Below are 24262 nucleotides of genomic sequence, written 5' to 3'. Positions count from 1 at the left end.
CTATGCTTTGGCTAATAAAAGCAACTGTTCATTTGTCTTTTTAACCATCTTGTCTACCTGTCCTGCTGCCTTCAGCGATCTTTGGACATGCACCCAAGGTCCCTCTGGACCTCTGTACTTCCCTTTTGTCATTGATTTATTGATGACAGCTTTATATATAGGGCCTTCATTTTGGTCTTTTCCACAGGTGGACCCATTTTTTCTGCATGTACCTTAGAAAATTAATTCATAGTCTGAAAGACATCCATCGTTCACTACCACATTCACAGGCGTGAGTAGAAATGCAAAACCAATGCTGGCCTAGCCAGTGACTTCCATATCTCATCATCACATGTTTTTAAAAACTTCCTGCACAGCTTTTTTTTGTAACAAGGAGAGCATTGTTGTATTAACAAGTGGAGCAGTGTGTTGTTGCTTTTTACAAGGAATACACTGTTGTTTTTAATAGGAGTGCGTTGCTTTTATCAAGGAGTGCATCGTTGCATTTAACTAGGAGTGTATAATTGCATTAACAAGGGGAGCACATTGTTGTATTTATCAAGGAGTACATTGTGGTGTTAACAATGTTCTGATTAAGAAGAAAAGCATTGTTTTATTAAGGTGAGGACGGTGTTTTAACAAGGAGCACGTTATTGTGTTTAACAAAGAGTGCGCGGTTGCATTAACAATGGGCACATCATAGAGTCATAGAGGTTTACAGCATGGAAACAGGCCCTTTGGCCCAACTTGTTCATGCCGCCCAGTTTTTACCATTAAGCGAGCTCCAATTGCCCGCGTTTGGCCCATATCCGTCTATACCAATCTTACCCATGTAACTGTCTGAGTGCTTTTTAAAGACAAAATTGTACCCGCCTCTACTACTACCTCTGGCAGCTTGTTCCAGACACTCTCCAGCCTCTGTGTGAAACATTGCCCTTCTGGACCCTTTTGTATCTCTCCCCTCTCACCTTAAACTTACACCCTCTAACCTTATACTCCTCTCCCTTTGGGGAAAATGATGACTACCTTATCTATACCCCTGATTATTTTATAGACCTCTATAAGATCACCCCTAAGCCTCCTACGCTCCAGAGAAATAAGTCCAGTCTATCCAGCCTCTTCTTATAAATCAAACCATGAAGTCCCATGTTGAGTACGGAGTGCGTTGTCACATTCAAGAAACTGTGTGTTGTTGCGTTTAACAAGGAGTGTGTTGTTGCGTTTAACAAGGAGTGCGTTGTTGCGTTTAACAAGGAGTGTGTTGTTGCGTTTAACAAGGAGTGCGTTGTTGCGTTTAACAAGGAGTGCGTTGTTGCGTTTAACAAGGAGTGCGTTGTCGCGTTTAACAAGGAGTGCGTTGTTGCGTTTAACAAGGAGTGCGCTGTTGCATTTAAAAAGGAGTGCGCTGTTGCGTTTAACAGGAAGTGCATTGTTGCATTTAACAAGAGGAGTGCGTTGTTATGTGAACAAGGAGAGTGTGTTGTTGCATTGACCAGGGCGACACGGTAGCACAGTGGTTAGCACTGCTGCTTCACAGCTCCAGGGTCCCGGGTTCGATTCCCGGCTCGGGTCACTGTCTGTGTGGAGTTTGCACATTCTCCTCGTGTCTACGTGGGTTTCCTCCGGGTGCTCCGGTTTCCTCCCACAGTCCAAAGATGTGCGGGTTAGGTTGATTGGCCAGGTAAAAAAAATTGCCCCTTAGAGTCCTGGGATGCGTAGGTTAGAGGGATTAGTGGGTAAAATATGTGGGGGTAGGGCCTGGGTGGGATTGTGGTCGGTGCAGACTCGATGGGCCGAATGGCCTCCTTCTGCACTGTAGGGTTTCTATGATATCTATGATTCTATGATAAGTGCATTTAACGAGGTGTGTTGTGTTAACAATGGGAGTGCTGTTGCGTTAACAAGAGGAGTGTGCCATTGGGCTTAAGTGGTGTGAGTTGTTGCGTTTACCAAGGACACGCATTGATGTGTTTAACAAGAAATGTGTTGTTGCTTTTACAAGGCGTGTAAACCAAGTGCGGCCTACCTTAGTTAGGCCGCACTTGGAATATAATGTTCAATTCTGGTCGCCACACTACCAGAAGGATGTGGAGGCTTTGGAGAGGGTACAGAAAAGATTTACCAGGATGTTGCCTGGTATGGAGGGCATTAGCTATGAGGAGAGGTTGGAGAAACTTGGTTTGTTCTCACTGGAGCGACAGAGGTTGAGGGGAGACCTGATAGAAGTCTACAAGATTATGAGAGGCATGGACAGAGTGGATAGTCAGAAGCTTTTTCCCAGGGTGGAAGAGTCAATTACGAGGGGGCATAGGTTTAAGGTGCGAGGGGCAAGGTTTAAAGGAGATGTACGAGGCAGATGTTTTACACAGAGAGTACTGGGTGCCTGGAACACGTTGCCGGGGGAGCTGTGGAAGCAGATACGGTAGTGACTTTTAAGGGGCGTGTTGATAAGTACATGAATAGGATGGGAATAGAGTGAAATGGTCCCCGGAAGGTTAGGGGGTTTTAGTTAAGTTGGGCAGCATGGTCAGTGCAGGCTTGGAGGGCCGAAGAGCCTGTTCTTGTGCTGTAATTTTCTTTGTTCATTCTTTGAGTGCATTGTTGCTTTTAGAATCATTGAATCATACAGTGAAGAAGAAGGCCATTCAGCCTATTGAGTCTGCATCGACCACAATCCCATCCAGGCCGTATCCCCATAACCCCATGCATTTACCCTAGCTAGTCCCCTGACACTAAGGGGCAATTTAGCATGGCCAATCCACCTAACCCGCACATCTTTGGATTGTGGGAGGAAACCAGAGCACCTGGAGGAAACCCATGCAGACACGGGGAGAATGTACAAACACCACACAGACAGTGGCCCAAGCCGGGAATCGAACCCAGGTGCCTGGCGCTGTGAGACAGAAGTGCCACTGTGCCACCCGAGGAGAGCGTTGACAAGGCGTGCGTTGTTGCTTTTAACAAGAAGTGTGGTATTGCTTTTAACAAGGAGTACATTGTTGCTTTACACAATGAGTGCATTGTTGCTTTCAATGAGGAGTGCCTTGTTGCTTTCAATGCAGAGTACGTTGGGTTTAACAAGTGGTGCGAGTTGTTGCATTTGTCAAGGACGCTCGTTGATGTGTTTAACAAGGAGTGCATTGTTACTTTTAACAAGGAGTCCAAACACATGCAGATTAGGTTAATTGGCCATGTTAAATCAATTCTAGTGTCGGGGGATTAGCAAGGTAAATATGGGGGGCTATGGGAATAGGTCCTGGGTGGGATTGCAGTCAGTGCAGTCTCAATGGGCCGAGCTGCCTCCTTCTGCACTGGAGGTATTCTATGATTCTATGAAGGAGTGTGTTGTTGCTTTTAAAAAGGAGTGCATTGTTGCTTTCAACAAGCAGTGCGAGGTGATGCAATTTGGTAGATCGAACTAGGGCAGGATTTACTCAGTTAATGGTAGGGCGTTGGGGAGAGTTACAGAACAAAGAGATCTGGGGGGGAAAGGTTTATAGCTCCTTGAATGTGGAGTCACAGGTGGACAGAGTGGTGAAGAAGGCATTCGACATGCTTGGTTTCATTGGTCAGTAAGAAGTTTACCAACACCAGGTTAAAGTCCAACAGGTTTATTTGGTAGCAAAAGCCACACAAGCTTTCGGAGCTCCAAGCCCCTTCTTCAGGTGAGTGGGAATTCTGTTCACAAACAGGGCTTATAAAGACACAAACTCAATTTACATGAATAATGGTTGGAATGCGAATACTTGCAACTAATCAAGTCTTTAAGAAACAAAACAATGTGAGTGGAGAGAGCATCAAGACAAGCTAAAAAGATGTGTATTGTCTCCAGACAAGACAGCCAGTGAAACTCTGCCAGTGAAACTCTGCAGGTCCAGGCAACTGTGGGGGTTACAAATAGTGGGACATGAACCCAATATCCCGGTTGAGGCCGTCCTCGTGTGTGCGGAACTTGGCTATCAGTTTCTGCTCAGCGACTCTGCGCCGTCGTGTGTCGCGAAGGCCGCCTTGGAGAACGCTTACCCGAATATCAGAGGTCGAATGCCCGTGACCGCTGAAGTGCTCCCCAACAGGAAGAGAACAGTCTTGCCTGGTGATTACCGTGCCTGGGCGGCACGGTAGCACAGTGGTTAGCACTGCTGCTTCACAGCTCCAGGGTCCCGGGTTCGATTCCCGGCTCGGGTCACTGTCTGTGTGGAGTTTGCACATTCTCCTCGTGTCTGCGTGGGTTTCCTCCTGGTGCTCCGGTTTCCTCCCACAGTCCAAAGATGTGCGGGTTAGGTTGATTGGCCAGGTTAAAAATTGCCCCTTAGCGTCCTGGGATGTGTAGGTTAGAGGGATTAGCGGGTAAATATGTGGGGGTAGGGCCTGGGTGGGATTGTGGTCGGTGCAGACTCGATGGGCCGAATGGCCTCCTTCTGCACTGTAGGGTTTCTATGATTCTATGATGATTCTATGATTATCGAGCGGTGTTCATTCATCCGTTGTTGCAGCGTCTGCATAGTTTCCCCAATGTACCATGCCTCGGGACATCCTTTCCTGCAGATGTTGGTCGATCGAACCAGGGCAGGACTTACTCAGTTAATGGTAGGGCGTTGGGGAGAGTTACAGACCAAAGAGATCTCGGGGTACACGTTTATAGCTCCCTGAAAGTGGAGTTACAGGTGGACAGAGTGGTGAAGAAGGCATTCAGCATGCTTGGTTTCATTGAACACAGGAGTTGGGACGTCTTGTACAAGAGATTGGGGTAAGGCCACACTTGGAATACTGTGTACAGTTCTGGTCACCCTATTATAGAAAGGATATTATTAAACTAGAAAGAGTGCAGAAAAGATTGACTAGGATGCTACCAGGACTTGATGGATTGAGTTATAAGGAGAGGCAGGATAGACTGGGACTTTTTTCTCTGGAGCGTAGGAGGCTGAGGGATGATCTTATAGAGGTCTATAAAATAATGAGAGGCATAGATCAGCTAGATAGTCAATATCTTTTCCCAAAGGTAGGGGAGTCTAAAACTAGAGGGCATAGGTTTATGGTGAGAGGGGAGAGGTACAAAAGGGTCCAGAGGGGCAATTTTTTCACAGAGGGTAGTGAGTGACTGGAGTAAGAGGTGGGTATAATTTTGTCTTTTAAAAAGCGTTTAGACAGTTACATGGGTACGATGGGTATAGAGGGATATGGGCCAAACGCGGGCAATTGGGACTAGCTTAGGGGTTAAAAAAAAGGGGCGGCATGAACAGGTTGTGCCAAAGAGTTTGCTTCCATGCTGTAAACCCCTTACTCAATGAATACGTTGTTGCTTTCAACAAGGATTGCGTTACTGTGTGCAGTTCTGGTCACCTCACTATAGGAAGGATGTGGAAGCGCTGGAAGGAGTGCAGAGGAGATTTACCAGGATGCTGCCTGGTTTGGAGGGTAGGTCATATGAGGAAAGGTTGAGGGAGCTAGGGCTGTTCTCTCTGGAGCGGAGGAGGCTGAGGGGAGACTTAATAGAGGTGCATAAAATGATGAAGGGGATAGATAGAGTGAACGTTCAAAGACTATTTCCTCGGGTGGATGGAGCTATTACAAGGGGGCATAACTATAGGGTTCGTGGTGGGAGATACAGGACGGATATCAGAGGTAGGTTCTTTACGCAGAGAGTGGTTGGGGTGTGGAATGGACTGCCTGCAGTGATAGTGGAGTCAGACACTTTAGAAACATTTAAGCGGTTATTGGATAGGCACATGGAGCACACCAGGATGATAGGGAGTGGGATAGCTTGATCTTGGTTTCAGATAAAGCTCGGCACAACATCGTGGGCCGAAGGGCCTGTTCTGTGCTGTACTGTTCTATGTTGGTTAGGGCAAGTTTAGGGCCAATTATAGATGGCAGAGGGAAGTTATGTGTGGAACCGGAGGAGATTGGTGAAGCATTGAACCAATATTTCTCTTCGGTGTTCACGCAAGGGGACATGAATATAGCTGAGGAGGACACTGGGTTGCAAGGGAGTAGAATAGACAGTATTACAGTTGATAAGGAGGATGTGCAGGATATTCTGGAGGGTCTGAAAATAGATAAATCCCCTGGTCCGGATGGGATTTATCCAAGGATTCTCTGGGAGGCAAGAGAAGTGATTGCAGAGCCTCTGGCTCTGATCTTCAGGTCGTCGTTGGCCTCTGGTATAGTACCAGAAGATTGGAGGTTAGCGAATGTTGTCCCATTGTTTAAGAAGGGGAACAGAGACTTCCCCGGGAATTATAGACCGGTGAGTCTCACTTCTGTTGTCGGCAAGATGTTGGAAAAAATTATAAGGGATAGGATTTATAGTTATTTGGAGAGTAATGAATTGATAGGTGATAGTCAGCATGGTTTTGTGGCAGGTAGGTCGTGCCTTACTAACCTTATTGAGTTTTTTGAGAAAGTGACCAAGGAGGTGGATGGGGGCAAGGCAGTGGACGTGGTATATATGGATTTTAGTAAGGCGTTTGATAAGGTTCACCATGGTAGGCTTCTGCAGAAAATGCAGATGTATGGGATTGGGGGTGATCTAGGAAATTGGATCAGGAATTGGCTAGCGGATAGGAAACAGAGGGTGGTGGTTGATAGTAAATATTCATCATGGAGTGCGGTTACAAGTGGTGTACCTCAGGGATCTGTTTTGGGGCCACTGCTGTTTGTAATATTTATTAATGATCTGGATGAGGGTATAGTTGGGTGGATTAGCAAATTTGCTGATGACACCAAAGTCGGTGGTGTGGTAGACAGTGAGGAAGGGTGTCGTAGTTTGCAGGAAGACTTAGACAGGTTGCAAAGTTGGGCCGAGAGGTGGCGGATGGAGTTTAATGCGGAGAAGTGTGAGGTAATTCACTTTGGTAGGAATAACAGATGTGTTGAGTATAGGGCTAACGGGAGGACTTTGAATAGTGTGGAGGAGCAGAGGGATCTAGGTGTATGTGTGCATAGATCCCTGAAAGTTGGGAATCAAGTAGATAAGGTTGTTAAGAAGGCATATGGTGTCTTGGCGTTTATTGGTAGGGGGATTGAATTTAGGAGTCGTAGCGTTATGTTGCAACTGTACACAACTCTGGTGCGGCCGCACTTGGAGTACTGTGTGCAGTTCTGGTCCCCACATTACAGGAAGGATGTGGAGGCTTTGGAGAGGGTGCAGAGGAGGTTTACCAGGATGTTGCCTGGTATGGAGGGGAGATCCTATGAGGAGAGGCTGAGGGATTTGGGATTGTTTTCGCTGGAAAGGCGGCGGCTAAGAGGGGATCTTATTGAAACATATAAGATGATTAGAGGTTTAGATAGGGTGGATAGTGATAGCCTTTTTCCTCTGATGGAGAAATCCAGCACGAGGGGGCATGGCTTTAAATTGAGGGGGGGTAGTTATAGAACCGATGTCAGGGGTAGGTTCTTTACCCAGAGGGTGGTGAGGGATTGGAATGCCCTGCCAGCATCAGTAGTAAATGCGCCTAGTTTGGGGGCGTTTAAGAGATCCGTAGATAGGTTCATGGACGAAAAGAAATTGGTTTAGGTTGGAGGGTCACAGTTTTTTTTTAACTGGTCGGTGCAACATCGTGGGCCGAAGGGCCTGTTCTGCGCTGTAATGTTCTATGTTCTATCTATGTTCTATGTTCTATGTTCTACTGCTTTCAACAAGGATTGCGTTGTTGCTTTCAATGAAGAGTGTGTTGCAGCTTTCAATGGGGAGTGTGCTGTAGCTTTCAACGAGAAGTGCACTGTTGTTTTCCACGAGGAGTGCGCAGTTGCTTTCAATGAGGAGTGCGTGTTTGCTTCCAATAAGGAGTGTGTTTTTGCTTCCAACAAGTAGTGCGTGTTGCTTTCCGCGAGGAGTGGGCTGCTGGTTTCCGCGAGGGGTGGGCTGCTGGTTTCCGCGAGGGGTGGGCTGCTGCTTTCCGCGAAGGGTGGGCTGCTGGTTTCCGCGGGGGGTGGGCTGCTGCTTTCCGCGAAGGGTGGGCTGCTGCTTTCCGCGAGGGGTGGGCTGCTGCTTTCCGCGAAGGGTGGGCTGCTGGTTTCCGCGAGGGGTGGGCTGCTGCTTTCCGCGAGGGGTGGGCTGCTGGTTTCCGCGAGGGGTGGGCTGCTGCTTTCCGCGAGGGGTGGGCTGCTGCTTTCCGCGAAGGGTGGGCTGCTGGTTTCCGCGAGGGGTGGGCTGCTGCTTTCCGCTTTGAACGAGGAGCGGGCGGGGCCGCTTTGAGCGAGGGGTGGACGCTTGTGGTGAGATGGTAACGCATCTGACTCCAGATCGGAAGGTTGTGTCATAGAGTCAGAGAGGTTTGCAGCATGGGAACATGCCCTTCGGCACAACCAGTCCGTGCCACCCTTTTTCTTTTTAAAACCCCTAAGCTAATCCCAGTTGCCCGCATTTGGCCCATGTCCCTCTATACCCATCGTATCCACGTAGCTATCTAAGTGCTTTTTAAAAGACAAAATTGTACCCGCCTCCACTACTACCTCTGGCAGCTTGGTCCAGACACTCACCACTGTGTGAAAAAATTGCCCCTCTGGACACTTTTGTACCTCTCCCCTCTCACCTTAAACCTATGCCCTCTAGTTTTAGACTCCCCGACCTTTGGGAAAAGATATTGACTATCTAGCTGATCTATGCCCCTCATTATTTTGTAGACCTCTATAAGATCACCCCCTCAGCCTCCTACGCTCCAGAGAAAAAAGTCCCAGTCTATCCAGCCTCTCCTTATAACTCAATCCATCAAATCCCAGTAGCATCCTAGTAAATCGTTTTTGCACTCTTTCTAGTTTAATAATATCCTTTCTATAATAGGGTAACCAGAACTGCTCACAGTATTCCAAGTGTGGCCTTACCAATGTCTTGTACAACTTCAACAAGACATTCCAACTCCTGTATTCAGTGTTCTGACCGATGAAACCAAGCATGCCGAGTGCCTTCTTTACCACTCTGTCCATCTGTGACTCCCCTTTCAAGGAGCTATGAACATGTACCCCTAGATCTCTTTGGTCTGTAACTCTCCCCAACGCCCTACCATTAACTGAGTAAGTCCTGCCCTGGTTCAGTCTACCAAAATGCATCACCTCGCATTTGTCTAAATTAAACTCCATCTGCCATTCATCAGCCCACTGGCCCAATTGATCAAGATCCCATTGCAATTGGAGATAACTTTCTTCACTATCCACTATGCCACCAATCTTAGTGTCATCTGCAAACTTACTAACCATGCCTCCTATATTCTCATCCAAATCATTAATATAAATGACAAATAACAGTGGATCCAGCACTGATCCCTGAGGCACACCGCTGGTCACAGGCCTCCATTTTGAAAAACAATTCTCTACAACCACCCTCTGGCTTCTATCAAGAAGCCAATTTTGTATCCATTTAGATACCTCACCCTGGATCCCGTGAGATTTAACCTTATGCAGCAACCTACCATGCGGTACCTTGTCAAAGGCCTTGCTAATGTCCATGTGGACAACACCAACTGCACTGCCCTCATCTACCTTCTTGGTTACCCCTTCAAAAAACTCAGTCAAATTTGTGAGACATGATTTTCCACTCACAAAGCCATGCTGACTGTCCTTAATCAGTACTTGCCTGTAGATCCTGGAAAAGAAAAACAAAGTTCCCAAACTGACATTTCAGAAAACAACATGTAGGCCGGGGTACAGGAAAATGAACACCCTGGAAGCTCCACTTACCTCCACAGAGGAACAACTACTTTGCATAGCAATGACCAAATCAAAACCTATTAAATTTTCCGTAAGACTCAACAGATGTCCAATATCAATGGAGGTCGACAGGCGCAGCCGTATCCATGGTACGGGAAACAGTGTTCAACAAAATTCACACTGGACTCCAATCCTTATCCCTAACCGAGACTTGGGCAAGACTGAGGATTTATACAGGGGAACCACCACCCATGTGCCTGTTGCTTATGGAAAGCAACTGGTTAGGCGACCATTGATGGTAGTGGAAGGTTCAGGAACGAAATTGGCTGAAGGAAATCCAACAAGACTGGGTAAAAAGTTTTCAGTTCGAAAATGGTCGCTTGAGCGAAGTTCTGCTCAAATACTCGGAGGCTTTTCAAGAAGGGCTAGGAACAAATAAAGGAGCAAAAGTGACATTGCATGTTGATCCGGAGGCAGTACGAAAATTTTGCAAGGCCCGGCTGGTACCATTCGCATTAAGGGAAAAGGTGGACACAGAAATCAAAAGATGGAGCGTGCAGGCATAATAAAATCAGTCCAGTTGGCGGAATGGGCAGCACCCACGGTGCCTATTCTGAAGCCAGTGTGTTCAAATCACATCAGGTTCATGGAGCTTTTCTGCGTCAGTCTTTGGATTTCGCCTTTGACAAGGTACTGTATGGTAGGTTGTTGCATAAGGTTAAATCTCACAGGATCCAGGGTGAGGTAGCTAAATGGATACAATTTGTGGTTGTAGGGGGTTGTTTTTCAAACTGGAGGCCTGTGACCAGCGGTGTGCCACAGGGATCAGTTCTGAGTCCACTGTTATTTGTCCTTTATATTAATGATTTGGATGAGAATATCGGCATGGTTAGTAAGTTTGCAGATGACACCAAGATTGGTGGCATAGTGGACAGTGAAGAAAGTTATCTCCAATTGCAACGGGATCTTGATCAATTGGGCCAGTAGGCTGACGAATGGCAGATGGAGTTTAATTTCGATAAATGCGAGATGATGCATTTTGGTAGATTGGTAGACTGAACCAGGGCAGGACTTACTCAGTTAATAGAACATAGAACATAGAACATTACAGCGCAGAACAGGCCCTTCGGCCCACGATGTTGCACCGACCAGTTAAAAAAAAAAACTGTGACCCTCCAACCTAAACCAATTTCTTTTCGTCCATGAACCTATCTACGGATCTCTTAAACGTCCCCAAACTAGGCGCATTTACTACTGATGCTGGCAGGGCATTCCAATCCCTCACCACCTTAATGGTAGGGCATTGGGGAGAGTTATAGAACAAAGAGATCTAGGGGTACATGTTCATAGCTCCTTGAAAGTGGAGTCACAGGTGGACAGAGTGGTGAAGAAGGCATTCAGCATGCTTGGTTTCAATGGTCAGAATATTGAGTACAGGAGTTGGGAAGTCTTGTTGAAGTTGTTCAAGACATTGGTAAGGCCACACTCGGAATACCGTGTACAGTTCTGGTTATCCTATTATAGAAAGGATATTATTAAACGAGAAAGAGTGCAGAAAAGATTAACTAGGATGCTACCGGGACTTGATGGTTTGAGTTATAAGGAGAGGCTGGATAGACTGGGACTTTTTTCTCTGGAGCGTAGAAGGCTGAGGGGTGATCTTATAGAGGTCTATAAAATAATGAGGGGCACAGATTAGCTAGATAGTCAATATATTTTCCCAAAGGTAGGGGAGTCTAAAATATAGGACATAGGTTTAAGGTGAGAGAGGAGAAGTACAAAAGTGTCCAAAGGGGCATTTTTTCATACAGAAGGTGATGAGTGTCTGGAACAAGCTGCCAGAGGTAGTAGTAGAGGCGGGTACAATTTTGACTTTTAAATAAGATGGGTAAGAGGGATATGTGCCAAATGCGTGCAATTGGGATTAGCTCAAGGGTTTAAAAAGAAAGGGCGGCATGGACAAGTTAGGCCGAAGGGCCTGTTTCCATGCTGTGAACCTCTATGACTCTATGAGTGCGCGGGGTTGCTTTCAACGAGGAGTGCACAGCGAAACAGCGCACTCCTCGTTGAAAGCAGCCACGCACTCCTTGTTGAAAGCAGCCCATATTATATAAAATACTCCAAATACGGCCTAATTAAAGTCTTATACAGCTGCAACATGATTTCCCAATTCCCGTCCTCAGTGCTCTGACCAATGAAAGCCAGAATACCATGCACCTTCTTGGCCACCTTATCCACCTGAGTTGCCACCTTCAGGGAACTGTGGATCTGCACGCCTAGATCCCTCTGTATGCTAATATTTCCAAGGGCTCTACCATTTACTGCATACCTTCCCTCTGCAGTAGACCTTCCAAATCGCATCACCTCACATTCGTCTGGGTTAAATTCCATCTGCCATCTTTCGGCTCAGGTCTCCAGCCGATTTATATCCTGCTGTACCCTCTGACAACCTCCTCACTATCTGCTCCTCCCCCATTTTTTAATCATCTGCAAATTTACTAATCAGACCACCTGCATTTCCTCAAAATCATATATTACAAACAACAGAGGCCCCAGCACTGATCCTTGTGGAACACCACTTGTCACAGACCTCCAGTTAGAAAAGTACCCTTCCGCTGCTGCTCTCTGTTTTCTATGCCCAAGCTAGTTTACAAGTCCCCAGCATACATTCCCTAGCTCCTCATAGTTAGCCTTCCCCCAGTTTAATACTTTCACTCCGGGGCTACTTCTATCCTTTTCTATTCTTTTCAAATGTGTTGTTGCATTTAACAAGGAATGTATTGTTGCATAAACAAGGAGAGTGTGTTGTGTTAGCAAGGGAAATACGTTGTTGGGTTTATCAAGGGGACATGTTGATGTGTTTAACATTTTGATTTGATTTAACATTGTCACATATATTGGCATATAGTGAAAAGTACTGTTTCTTGCATGCTGTACAGACAAAACATAGCCTTCATAGAGTACATAGGGAAGAAGGAAGTGTCACAGTCACAGCTGGGATGTAGAGAAAGATGAACTTAATATAAGATAGGTCCATTCAAAAGTCTGATGGCAATAGGGAAGAAGCTGTTCTTGAGTCAGTTGGTGGGGTTGTGGATAGTCTGGAGGGATGTCAGAAGTTACAGAGGGACATAGATAGGATGCAAGACTGGGCGGAGAAGTGGCAGATGGACTTCAACCCAGATAAATGCGTCGTGGTCCATTTTGGCAGGTCAAATGGGATGAAGGAGTACAATATGAAGGGAAAGACTCTTAGTACTGTAGAGGATCAGAAGGACCTTGGGGTCCGGGTCCATAGGACTCTAAAATCGGCCCCGCAGGTGGAGGAGGTGGTTAAGAAGGCGTATGGTGTGCTGGCCTTTATCAATCGAGGAATTGAGTTTAGGAGTCCGGGGATAATGATGCCCATTATAAGACCTTCTGCTATATAAGACCTTCGTCAGACCCCACTTGGAGTACTGTGCTCAGTTCTGGTCGCCTCATTACAGGAAGGATGTGGAAAAGATTGAAAGGGTGCAGAGGAGATTTACAAAGATGTTGCCTGGATTGAGTGGCATGCCTTATGAGGATAGGCTGAGGGAGCTCGGTCTTTTCTCCTTGGAGAGACGTAGGATGAGAGGAGATCTAATAGAGGTATATAAATTGTTGAGAGGCATAGATCAGGTGGACTCTCAGAGGCTTTTTCCCAGGGTGGAAATGGCTGCTACGAGAGGACACAGGTTTAAGGTGCTGGGGGGTAGGTACAGGGGAAATGTTAGGGGTAAGTTTTTCACACAGAGGGTGGTGGGCGAGTGGAATCGGCTGCCGTCAGTGGTGGTGGAGGCAAACTCAATAGGGTCTTTTAAGAGACTCCTGGATGAGTACATGGGACTTAATAGGATGGAGGGTTATAGGTAGGCCTAAAAGGTAGGGATATGTTCGGCACAATTTGTGGAGCCGAAGGGCCTGTTTTGTGCTGTAGTTTTTCTATGTTTCTATGTTTCTACATGATCTCAGACTTTTGTATTCTTTTTCCCGATGAAAGAAAGTGGAAGAAAGTATGTCTGGGGTATGTGGGGTCCTTGATTAAGCTGGCTACTTTTCTGAGGCAGTCTACGTCATTCCTTTTCCCAGCTTCAAGGTGGTGTGAACAGGTGAATGTAGTTTTCTTCTCGAAGATAATATTCTTTCAAAAAACCATAACATTGAGATTTTATATTTTCTCTGAGGCAGCGGGAAGTCAATGGATGGGAGGCTAGTTTGTCTGATGGACTGGGCTACATTCACAACCCTTTGTAGTTTCGTGTTGTCTTGGTCACAGCAGAAACCATACCAAACTGTGATACATCCGGAAAGGATGCTTTCTATTGGTACATCTATAAAAAATTGTGAAAATCGTCATGGATTTGCTGAATTTCCTTAGCATCCTGAGAAAGTAGAGGAGGGACCAGGACAAGTTGTTGGTGATCAGGACACCTTGAAGCTCTCGACCATTTCCACTTCATCACTGTTGATGTAGACAGGTGCCTGTCCTCCACTATGCTTCCTGAAGTTGATGACTATCTCTTTTGCTTTACTGACACTGAGGGAGAGATTATTGTCGTTGCACTATTTCGCCAAACTTGAAAATGGAGTTGGAGCGGAATTTGGCCACAAGGTCATAAATGTATAAGGAGTATAGTGTGTGGCCGAGGACATAGCCTTGCTGGGCACCGATGTTTAGGATAATCATGAAGGTGTCGTTGTCTATTCTTACTGATCGCAGTCTGTGGCTCAGGGAGTCAAGGATCCAGTCGCAGAGGGAGTAGCCGAGCCCTGGGCCACAGTGTTTGGAGATGAGGAATAACGGTGTTGAAGGCTGAGCTGTAATCAAAAATAGGAGTCTGATATACGTGTCTTTGTTATCCAGGTGTTCCAGGGTTGAGTGCAGGGCCAGGGCAATGGTGTCTGCTGTGGACCTGTTGCGGCGATAGGCAAACTGGCGATAGTGGAGCCAGGAAATCTGGGAGACTGGAGTTGATCCATGCCATGACTAATCTTTCGAAGCACTTCATAATGATGGATGTCAGAGCCACGGGGCGATAGTCATTAAGGCACGCTGCCTGGCTTTTCTTTGGGACAGGGATGATGGTCGTCTTATTGAAGTAGGTCGAGACCTCAAATCAATGTAAGGAGAGGTTAAAGATGTATGTGACTACCCTCGCCAGCTGGTACACGCAGGATCTAAATGCTCGTCCAGGTATCTCATCTGGAACAGTCACTTTCTGTGGGTTAACTTTCAAGAAGGCCGATCTGGCTTCTGCAATGCTGACCTCGGATACCAGTTTGGCCAAGGCTTTTGGGGTGGAAGCCATCCTCTCGCTGACCTCTTGCTCAAAACGGCTCATTGGGGACGGGTGCATTTTTGCCGGTGATTCTACATGCTTCATCTTGTAGCCTGTTATGTCGTGCTGACCTTGCCATAATCGGTGGATGTCCGTGTGGCTAGCCTGGGACACTAGCTTGCTCCAGTACTGGCTCTTGGCATTTTTGGTTCTCCATTGGTCGTATCTGGATTTCTTGTATTGGTCAGGATCACCGAATTTGAACACCTCTGACCTGGACTTTTTATTAGTGATTTTCAAACAGAGGGATTTGAGTGGGTCAGTGGAGGCTGGTGTGTTGAACACCCCAACTCCACAGGTGGTGTCCTAATCGTTGGAGCCGGGCAAGTGAAGGCCACAGCCCCGGAGGTGGTTTCTAGTTGGTGGAGTGCGTTGTTGCATTAACAGGTGGAGCGTGGTGTTGCCTATAACGAGAAGTGCATTGTATTTCACAAGGAGTGCATTGTTGCATTTAATGAGGAGTGTGTTGGGGGAGGCACGGTGGCACAGTGGTTAGCACAGTGCCAGGGACCTGAGTTCAATTCCCGACCTAATCACTGTCTGTGTGGAGTTTGCACTTTTTCCCTGTGTCAGTGTCGGTTTCCTCCAGGTGCTCTGGTTTATTCCCGCAGTCTGAAAGATCACAGAATACTACAGTATAGAAGAGGCCCTTTGGCCCATCGAGTCTGCACCGATGCATGAAATGCCCTGACCTGCCCACCTAATCCCACTTGCCAGCACTTGGCCCATAGCCTTGAATGTTATGGCGTGTCAAATACTCATCCAGGTACTTTTTAAAGGGATATGAGGCAGCCTGCCTCCCTCACCCTCCCAGGCAACGCATTCCAGACCGTCACCACCCTCTGAGTAAAAATGGTTTTCCTCAAATCCCCCCTAAACCTCCCACCCCTCACTTTTAACTTGTGTCCCCTCCCCTTCAGCTAAGGGGAACGACTGCTCTTTATCCACCCGGTCCATGCCCCTCATAATCTTGAACACCTCTATCAGTTGCCCCTCAGTCTTCTCTGCTCCAATGAAAACAACCCAAGCCGATCCAACCTCTCTTCATTACTTAAATGTTCCATCCCAAGTAAATCTCCTCTGCACCCAATACTACTTTATAGGTACTGAGGAGGGTGTCAAGGTCGCAGGAGTGTATGGGCAGACAGGAAGGTGGGTTGAAGTGTGTCTACTTCAATGCAAGGAGCATCCGGAATAAGGTAGGTGAACCTGGAGCGTGGATTGGTACTTGGGACTACGGAGACATGGTTAGAACAGGCACAGGAATGGTTGTTGGAAGTTCCGGGGTATAGATGTTTCAGTAAGGTGGTAAAAGAGGTGGAGGAGTAGCATTGTTAATCAAAGATAGTTTAACGGCTGCTGAAAGGCAGTTCGAGGGGGATCTGCACACTGAGGTAATATGGGCTGAAGTTAGAAATAGGGCAGGAGCGGTCACGTTGTTGGGGGTTTTCTATAGGCCCCCAAATAGTAATAGAGATGTGGAGGAAGAAATTGCAAAGCAGGTTATGGATAGGTGTGGAGGTCACAGGGTAGTTGTCATGGGTGACTTTAACTTTCCAAATATTGATTGGAACCTTTATAGGTTGAATAGTTCGGATGGGGCAGTTTTTGTACAGTGTGTGCAGGAGGGTTTCCTGACACAATATGTGGATAGGCCAACAAGAGATGGGGCCACATTGGACTTGGTACTGGGTAATGAACTGGGCCAAGTGTTAGATTTGGTTGTGGGAGAGCACTTTGGAAATAGAGACCACAATTCGGTGTCTTTCATTATTGCAATGGAGAGGGATAGGGCCTTACGGCAGGGCAAGGTTTATAATTGGGGAAGGGGTAATTATGATGCAATTGGCAAGAATTAGGGAGCATAAGATGGGAACAGGAACTGTCAGGGAAAGGCACAAATGGAGCTTGTTCAAGGAGCAAATACTGCGTGTCCTTGATAGGCATGTCCCTGTTAGGCAGGGAGGAAATGGCCGAGTGAGGGAACCATGGTTCACAAAAGAGGTTGCATGTCTTGTCAAGAAGAAAAAGGAAGCGTATGTAAGGATGAGAAAACAAGGTTCAGTTGGGTTGCTTGAGGGTTACAAGGTAGCAAGGAATGAGCTTAAAAAAAGGGCTTAGGAGAGCTAGGAGGGGGAATGAGAAGTCCTTGGCGGGTCAGATCAAGGAAAACCCCAAGGCTTTTTACTCTTATGTGAGAAATAAAAGAGTGACCAGGGTGAGGTTAGGGCCGGTCAAGGATAGTAGTGGGAACTTGTGCATGGAGTCAGAAGAGATAGGAGAAGTGATGAATGAATACTTTTCTTCAGTGTTTGCCAAGGAGAGGGACCATGTTTTTGAGGATGAGAATGGGATACAGGCTGATAGGCTGGAGGAGGTAGACGTTCTGAGGGAAGGTGTATTAGCAATTTTGAAAAACCTGAGGGTCGATAAGTCAGATGGGATATATCCTAGGATTCTTTGGGAGGCAAGGGATGAGATTGCAGAGCCCTTGGCTTTGATCTTTGGGTCCTCACTGTCCACGGGGATAGTGCCAGAGGACTGGAGAGTGGCGAATGTTGTTCCTCTGTTCAAGAAAGGCAATAGGAATGACCCTGGTAATTATAGGCCGGTTAGTCTTACTTCGGTGGTCGGTAAGTTAATGGAAAAGGTCCTGAGGGATAGGATTTATGACCATTTGGAACGATGCAGCTTAATCCATGATAGTCAGCACGGATTCGTGAAGGGAAAGTCTTGCCTCACAAATTTGATTGAATTCTTTGAGGAGGTAACTCAGTGTGTAGATGAAGGTAGAGCAGTTGATGTCGTATACATGTAAGGCTTTTGATAAGGTTCCCCATGGTAGGCTCGTGAAGAAAGTAAGGAGGTGTGGGATAGAAGGAAATTTGGCCGATTGGATAAATAACTGGCTATCTCATAGAAGACAGAGGGTGGTGGTGGATGGAAAATTTTGGGACTGGAGACCAGTTACCAGCGGTGTACCACAGGGATCAGTGCTGGGTCCTCAGCTATTTGTAATTTTTATCAATGACTTGGAGGAGGGGGCTGAAGGGTAGGTCAGTAAATTTGCTGATGACACCAATATTGGTGGAGTAGTGGATGAGGTGGAGGGCTGTTGTAGGCTGCAAAGAGACATTGATAGGATGCAGTGCTGGGCCGAAAAATGGCAGATGGAGTTTAACACTGATAAGTGCGAGGTGATTCATTTTGGTAGGACAAATTTGAATGCGGATTACAGGGTCAACGGCAGGGTTTTGAGGAATGTGGAGGAACAGAGGGATCTTGGGGTTCATATCCACAGATCTCTGAAGGTTGCCACTCAAGTGGATAGAGCCGTGAAGAAGGCCTATTGTGTGTTAGCGTTCATTAACAGGGGGTTTGAGTTTTAGAGCTGTGGGGTTATGCTGCAACTGTACAGGACCTTGGTGAGACCACATTTGGAATATTGTGTGCAGTTCTGGTCACCTCACTATAAAAAGGATGTGGAAGCATTGGAGAGAGAGTGCAGAGGAGATTTACCGAGATGCTGCCTGGTTTGGAGGGGAGGTCTTATGAGGAAAGATTGAGGGAGCTGGGCTTTTCTCTTTGGAGCGGAGGAGGATGAGGGGCGACTTAATCGAGGTTTATAAGATGATAGGGAGATAGATAGAGTGGACGTTCAGAGACTATTTCCTCAGGTTAATGTAGCTGTTACTAGGGGGCATAACTATAAGGTTCATGGTGGGAGATATAGGAGGGATGTCCGAGGTAGGTTCTTTACTCAGAGAGTGGTTGGGGTGTGGAATGGACTGCCTGCTGTGATAGTGGACACTTTAGGAACTTTCAAGCGATTATTGGATAGGCACATGGAGCACACCAGAATGGATAGCAAGTGGGATAGCTTGATCTTGGTTTCGGACAAAGCTCGGCACAACATCGAGGGCTGAAGGGCCTGCACTGTGCTATACTGTTCTATGTTCTATGTAACATATTCTATGTTCACCCCCTCCAGTGCGTTCACGTCCTTCTGATAATGTGGCAACCGGAATTGCACACACTACTTTATAGAACCTTAGTTAGGCCGCACTTGGAATATAGTGTTCAATTCTGGTCGCCACACTACCAGAAGGATGAGGAAGCTTTGAAGAGGGTACAGAAAAGATTTACCAGGATGTTGCCTGGTATGGAGGGCATTAGCTATGAGGAGAGGTTGGAGAAACTTGGTTTGTTCTCACTGGAGCGACGGAGGTTGAGGGGAGACCTGATAGAAGTCTACAAGATTATGAGAGGCATGGACAGTGTGGATAGTCAGAAGCTTTTTCCCAGGGTGGAAGAGTCAATTACTGGGGGGGTACAGGTTTAAGGTGCGAGGGGCAAGGTTTAAAGGAGATGTATGAGGCAGATTTTTTACACGGAGAGTAGTGGGTGCCTGGAACTCGTTGCCGGGGGAGGTAGTGGAAGCGGATACGGTAGTGACTTTTGAGGGGCGTCTTGACAAGTACATGAATAGGATGAGAATAGAGGGAAATAAGAACATAAGAACATTAGAAATAGGAGCAGGAGTAGGCCATCTCGCCCCTCGAGCCTGCCCCTCCATTCAATAAGATCATGGCTGATCTGAAGTGGATCAGTTCCACTTACCCGCCTGATCCCTATAACCCCTAATTCCCTTACCGATCAGGAATCCATCTATCCGTGATTTAAACATATTCAACGAGGTAGCCTCCACCACTTCAGTGGGCAGAGAATTCCAGAGATTCATCACCCTCTGAGAGAAGAAGTTCCTCCTCAACTCTGTCCTAAACTGACCCCCCTTTATTTTGAGGCTGTGCCCTCTAGTTCTAGTTTCCTTTCTAAGTGGAAAGAATCTCTCCATCTCTACCCTATCCAGCCCCTTCATTATCTTATAGGTCTCTATAAGATCCCCCTCAGCCTTCTAAATTCCAATGAATACAAACCCAATCTGCTCAGTCTCTCCTCATAATCAACACCCCTCATCTCTGGTATCAACCTGGTGAACCTTCTCTGCACTGGGCGGCACGGTAGCACAGTGGTTAGCACTGCTGCTTCACAGCTCCTGGGTTCGATTCCCGGCTCGGGTCACTGTCTGTGTGGAGTTTGCACATTCTCCTCGTGTCTGCATGGGTTTCCTCCGGGTGCTCCGGTTTCCTCCCACAGTCCAAAGATGTGCGGGTTAGGTTGATTGGCCAGGTTAAAAAATTGTCCCTGAGATGTGTAGTTAGAGGGATTAGCGGGTAAATATGTGGGGTAGGGCCTGGGTGGGATTGTGGTTGGTGCAGACTCGATGGGCCGAATGGCCTCCTTCTGCACTGTAGGGTTTCTATGTTCACTCCCTCCAAGGCCAATATATCCTTCCGCAAATAAGGGGACCAATACTGCACACAGTATTCCAGCTGCGGCCTCACCAATGCCCTGTACAGATGCAGCAAGACATCTCTGCTTTTATATTCTATCCCCCTTGCGATATAGGCCAACATCCCATTTGCCTTCTTGATCACCTGTTGCACCTGCAGACTGGGTTTTTGCGTCTCATGCACAAGGACCCTCAGGTCCCTCTGCACAGCAGCATGTTGTAATTTCTTTCCATTTAGATCATAATCCAATTTGCTATTATTTCTTCCAAAGTGAATAACCTCGCATTTGTTAACATTATACTCCATCTGCCAGATCCTCGCCCACTCACTCAGCCTGTCCAAATCTCTCTACAGACCTTCTACGCCCTCCACACGATTCACTTTTCCACTTATCTTTGTGTCGTCTGCAAACTTTGTTCCCCTACACTCAGTCCCCTCCTCCAGATCGTCTATATAAATGGTAAATAGTTGAGGCCCCAGTATCGATCCCTGCGGCACGCCACTAGTTACCATCTGCCAACCAGAAAAGCACCCATTTATTCCGACTCTCTGCTTCCTGTCAGATAGCCAATCCACGCTAGCACCCTACCCCCAACTCCGTTTGACCCAATCTTCTTCCCCAGAAGTGGTCCCCGGAAGGGTAGGGAGTTTTAGTTAAGTCGGGCAGTATGGTCGGTGCAGGCTTGGAGGGCCGAAGGGCCTGTTCCTGTGCTGTAATTTTCTTTGTTCTCCAGCTGTGGCCTCTCCAAAGTTCTATACAACTCCATCATGACCTCTCTGCTTTTGTGATCTATACCCCAATTGATAAAGGCGAGTGTGCCATATGCCTTTTTCACCACCCTATTAACCTGCCTTTCTGCCTTCAGAGATCTATGGACAAACATGCCAAGGTCCCTTTGTTCTTTGGAACTTCCCAGTGTCAGACCTTTCATAGCATACTTCCTTGTCAAATTACTCCTTCCAAACCTTTCAGAGTTAAATTCCATCTGCCACTAATCCGCCCATTTGAACATCTCATCTATATCTTCCTGTAACCCAACACACTCAACCTCCAGCCAATCTTTGTGTCATCGGCAAACTTACAAATCTATATAAATGACGAACAATAGGGGCCCAGCACGGATCCCTGTGGTACATCACTGGTCACTGGCCTCCAGTCACTGAAGCAGCCGTCTGTCACCACCCTGTGTCTCCTATTGCTAAGCCAATTATGAATCCACTTTGTCAGATCACCCTGTATCCCATGTGCATTAGCCTTCTTAATAATAGTAGGCATGGTTAGTAAATTTGCAGATCACACCAAGATTGGTGGCACAGTGGACGGTGAAGAAGGTTATCTAGGATTGCAACGGGATCTTGATCAATTGGGCCAGTGGGCTGACAATTGGCAGATGGAGTTTAATTTAGATAACTGCGAGGTGATGCATTTTGGTAGATCAAACCAGGGCAGGATGGTAGAGTGTTGGGGAGAATTATAGAAAAAAAAGATCTTGGGGTACAAGTTCATAGCTCCTTGAATGTGGAGTCACAGGTGGACAGAGTAGTGAAGAAGGCATTCGGCATGCTTGGTTTCATTGGTCAGAACATTGAACATTGGAACATATTATTGAAGTTGTACAAGACATTGGTAAGGCCACACTTGGAATACCGTGTGCAATTCTGGTCACCCTGTTATGGAAAGGATATTATTAAACGAGAAAGAGTGCAGAAGAGATTTACTAGGATGCTACCGGGACTTGATGGTTTGAGTTATAAGGAGAGACTGGATACAATTTTGTCTTTTAAATAGTGTTTCGACAGTTACATGGGTAAGATGGCTATAGTGGGGTATGGGCCAAACGCGGGCAATTGGGACTAGCTTTGGAGTTAAAAAAGGAGCGGCATAGACAAGTTGGGCCGAAGGGCCTATTTCCATGCTGTAAACCTTTATGAGTCTTTGACTAGTAAGTCTCCGATGTGGGACTTTGTCAAAAGCTTTGCTGAAATCCATATAAACTACATCAACCCTCATCCACATACTTGGTTCCATGCTCAAAAAATTAAATCAAATTTGTTTGGCATGACCTCCCTTTGACAAAACCATTCAAAAGATGTGCTGGTTAGGTGTATTTGCCATGCTAAATTCTCCCTCAGCTACCCGAACAGGTGCCATAATGCGTCGACTTGGGGATTCTCACAGTGACTTCATTGTAATGTTAATGTAAGTCGACTTGTGACAAATAAATAAAAAATCAAGACCACGCTCCGGCGTGGACAGGTTGAATGCCGGTAAGTGGATGGGGTCTCTGGGGTCACAGATGGACCAATGGCCGGGTCTACGTTTAGCATTCTCCGGTCACTGCCAGGTCAGGGTCCAGGTCAGGGTCTTCCCTCAGAGGTCAGAGGATCTCTAGGCCTCTAAGTAAATTTATAAGAGTAGTATTAATGATTTTCAAACAGAGGGATTTGAGTGGGTCGGTGGGAGCTAGTGTATTGAAGACCCCAGCTCCATAGGTGGTGACCTAGTCAGTTGGGGCCATGGAAGTAAAGGCCACAGCCCAGGAGGTGGTATCTAGTCGGTGGGAGCACGTTATTGCGTTAACAAGTGGAGCACGGTGTTGCCTATAACAAGAAGTGCTTTGTTGCATTTAACGAGGAGCACGTTGTTGCCTTCAACGAGGAGCACGTTGTTGCCTTCAACGAGGAGCACGTTGTTGCCTTCAACGAGGAGCACGTTGTTGCCTTCAACGAGGAGCACGTTGTTGCCTTCACAAGGGGAGCGCGTTGTTGTATTTGGGAATGAACGTGAGTTATTGCATTGAACAAGAGGAGTGTATTGTTGAGTTTTACAAGAGTTTAAGCTGCATTTATCAAGGGGATGCGTTGATGAGTTTAACATGGAGTGCATCGTTGCATTTAACAAGGTTGTGTTGTTGCATTTAACAAGGAGTGCGCTGTTGTCTTTAACATGGAGTGCGCTGCTACCTTTAACGAGTGCATTGTTGCATGAAGAAGGGGAATGCGCTGTTGCATTGTGCATTGTTGCCTTTAACAAGGAGTGAGTCGATGCTTTTAGCAGTGGCAATCATCGGATGATATTTTGTTGAAGTGTACAGGCTGCCCACCCGAACCTTTGGCCAGATGATTTGCTGATGAATGCCAGTGTCAGTGACCCTTTTATAATGAAGGCCACTACCACCAGTAAATGAACATTCTCAAATGTGAAAAAATATATTGGACAAGATCTTCCCAAAAAAAATTTTAAGGGGCAATCTTACTGCTTGTCATACCATTAAGATCAGGTGAGAGGTGAAAAACTGGGTTCACGCCTGGTTTCTCACCTCGTGCGATGTTACTGGCTCAATTGTACCCACATAATCAACCTCGTGCTGAGAAAGGGCACGAGGCCAATTTAAATATTTATCAGCTTATTTCAATATAACTTGTGAGTCCCGATCGCAATAGTCCAGGCTCACTTGCCTTAACAACCTCACGAGTGGAGATCCTCACCAGCGAGGATTACGTATGGTCCCCATCAATGGGGACCTAACATGATGACCTCGCCGGTGGGACCGGGAGCTATTGAAGCCCCCGGGTGGGATCCTGGCAGTGCCAATCTGGCACCCTGTTTTGAGACTGTTAAAATTTGATTCCACACAAAACTATCCAGGAAGGCAGAAAACTAATTTCTGAGCTTGTCCTGCGACAGATGTGTAAATGGCAACTGACTTCTTAGCTTCCTGTATTGATATTTCTGCCTTTCTCAACTTCTACTGACAGCTGTGGCTCCTATCTGCACAGACAGTGGTTGTAAACTTCCAACATCCCCTATATTCTGGAAAGGTGTCTGCGAGGGTTTCCTTCAGGTGCTCCGGTTTCCTCCCACAGTGCATTGGGTGCATTAGCCATGCTGAATTCTCCCTCAGATACTCAAACAGG

At 46.7% G+C, this 24262-nt stretch overlaps 2 protein-coding genes across 2 annotated transcripts in view; both read left to right on the top strand.

The window, feature by feature from the left end:
- The window catches only part of LOC144494018 (regulating synaptic membrane exocytosis protein 1-like), a gene marked incomplete at its 3' end in the record, with an annotated part of 567179 nt that overhangs the window by 541732 nt on the left and 1185 nt on the right, over positions 1-24262 (top strand). The gene's annotated exons all lie outside the window — the stretch shown is intronic.
- Positions 546-24262, top strand: part of LOC144493794 (regulating synaptic membrane exocytosis protein 1-like) — a 259737-nt gene continuing 236020 nt past the window's right edge. The window contains exon 1 of the mRNA XM_078213289.1: positions 546-600. The gene's annotated coding sequence lies outside the window, so the exon portion shown is untranslated. The remainder of the gene's footprint in view (positions 601-24262) is intronic.

This window comes from Mustelus asterias, chromosome 5 (genome assembly GCF_964213995.1).
Source record: "Mustelus asterias chromosome 5, sMusAst1.hap1.1, whole genome shotgun sequence".
Taxonomy (NCBI): Eukaryota; Metazoa; Chordata; class Chondrichthyes; order Carcharhiniformes; family Triakidae; genus Mustelus; species Mustelus asterias.
The sequence above is the reverse complement of the archived record's forward strand: the minus strand, read 5'-3'. Positions and strand labels throughout refer to the sequence as shown.